Genomic DNA, 2,516 nt, shown 5'->3' with positions numbered 1-2,516 from the left:
GGGGGGGGGGGGGAGCGGCCAGGTGCCTGCAGGGCCCACACCTTCTGAACCCGCAGCTGTGCTAACGGTCAGCCCTGGGCCCTGGATCTGGCAGTTTTTCAGCCCAGATCCCTGCATGGGTGCCTCTGGGACACCTTCCCAGGCACCTGCACCGTGCTGACTTCCACGGACTCCCTGCCCCCCACCTGTCAGTGTATTAAAACCTTATGCCAGGGTGAAATATGGCTTGCTTACAGATGCATGCCTAGGACAGACATGCACAATAGAACAAATTCCTATAAGGCAAACCCCTATGCAGCCCACACCCAGGTCAAGACACAGAACACAGCCAGCTCCCCAGAGGCGCCCATCACAGTCTCCTCTCTCCTGCTGGAGTAGCCATGTTTGCACTTGTGGCTGTCATTTCCTTGCCTTTAAGTCACATTATTCCTGTTTCCTAACCCCATTCCTGGAGGGACGCTTCCCGGGGCTCATGGGTCGGGCCGCGGTGCTGCTGCGGCGACGAGACACAAGGGGGCGCGAGCGGCTCCAGCCGGCTGTCACCTGGAAGCGCGGGCCGTCCCGGAATTGGGCGCAGGGCGGGGGTTGCCGGGCTTCCTTCTGCACGCAGCCCGGGCCAAGCTTTGCTCTGGAAGCCTGTGGGCCGGTGCCTCCGGCCCTGTGACCCCGGGGTGTGTGCGGGGGTCCCGGTCCCTCTTCTCCAGGGGCCTCCTTTCGGCCCAGGAGGCTGCTTTGAAAACTGCAAAGCACTATACAAATGAGGGCGCGTTACTGTAATTATTAAACAATGAGAAATCTACTGTGTGTTCAGCCCCTGCTAAGCACTTCACATTCCATGTTCTCATTTAGTGCTCATAACCCCCAAGGAGGTCGGAACTATTATTACTATTCTCATTTTACAAATGTGGAAATGGGCCTAGAGACATAAAGCAACTTGTCCACAATTGCACAGCTTCCGTGGGCAGAGCAGGGTTTGAGTCCTAATTTCCCTGACTCCACGGCCCACGCTCTTACTTGCTATCTGTACTTAACTTTATATTATAGCTCTTTCACACAGCGAAATGTCCATTTTGAATTAAAAAAAAAATTTTTTTAGTCACTGTAAATGAAACTTTCAAGAATGGGCAGTTGGAAGGGGGCCTGAGTCCAGGACTCCTGGAGATGGAGCTGGCAGGCCGGCTGGCGGTTGGAGAGAGTCCTGCCTGTTCCCCAGGCCTCCTGGGGACAAGCCCGGGGTGTCTAACAAGGATCCAGCCTGAGTCACAGGAGCTGTGGCTGCCAGAGATGCTAATGCAGAGGATGGCGCATGGAGGGGGCAGCCCCCAGAAAAGCTCTGAGTTTCGAGCCTAATGGGAGACGCCCGTCTACCCACTGGTGAGTGTTCGCCAAGGGGCCTCATCCCTGGGCGGCGCTGGGAGCCCTGCAGTCTTCGGCCCTTCAGAGACCTGGCAGTCGACAAGTGCACCAACAGATAGAGGCTAGAATTTCAGATAGAGTAAGTGCAAAGGGTAAATAAGGTGGGAAAAGAGATATGAGAGACACGGAGCGTTCTAGGGAGAGTGACCTGGAGGCGTGACTCTCCTCCACCCTGTTAAGCAGATCAAAGGTCCCCTCCTTGAAAGGAGCAACCCCCAGGGCTCCTGTTAGGAATCAGCCTCGCTCTGCGCCAGCCCCCTGCTAAGAATTTAAGGGGATCATCCCATTTGAACCTCCTGCTCCAAGAGGGAAGCTTCATCCGCTCAGGATGAAGACGGGAGGCTAATCCGGAGCTCAGAAAGGCCCAGTGCTTCCCAAGGTCGTTCAGCCAGGAAGGGGCTAAAGGGGGTTTGGGCTGAGCTCAAGTGTCGAATTCAAAGAATGGGAAGGGCTGCCTCGGAGGTGGGTGAGGCCTGGCTGTCTGGAGGGCTTCCTGGAAGAGACGGCGTTTCCGAGTTCCCTGAGCCGCATGTTCCGCGGGTGGGGGGATGTCCCTGGGGCCGGTGCGATGCACGCCGGGACCCCAGGGCCCTCCACCCAGCCGGGGCCTCGGAGTCCACAGGGACTTCCTGTCCAGCCCCGAGTGACTGCCTCTCGAGGCACCTCCGAGGCGAAACGCGGCGCTGGCCCCTTTTATAGACGCGAAATCTAAGCCAGCCCAGCAAGGGCCATGAGTGCCGGGACCGGGGTCTGGACGTCGGCAAGGGTTCCGGCAGCCAGGCGGTGGTCCCCCATCAGCGGCCCCAACAGGGCGCGGCCCCGCAGCCTCAAGGACGCTCCGCCTAGCAGCCCCCGCCCCGGGCCAGCGCTACCAGGCCTTGCGCCTGCGCAATGAGAGCGCAGGCCGGGGACGCCGGCTGGGCGGGGTCGGCGACGCGCACGCAGGACGTGAGGGGCGGGGCCACGCAGGTCGGCGCCTCCGCCAGCCGCCGGGGAGGGGGCGGGGAAAGGGGCGTTCCTGGGCGGGGCCTCGAGGCCGGTTTGGAATTTTTGGCGCGAGCCACCTCCGCGCGCGTTCATGGGCCGTTCCTCCTCCGGAG

Source organism: Equus quagga, chromosome 7 (assembly GCF_021613505.1).
Source record: "Equus quagga isolate Etosha38 chromosome 7, UCLA_HA_Equagga_1.0, whole genome shotgun sequence".
NCBI lineage: Eukaryota > Metazoa > Chordata > Mammalia > Perissodactyla > Equidae > Equus > Equus quagga.
Note: the sequence above shows the minus strand (reverse complement) of the source record.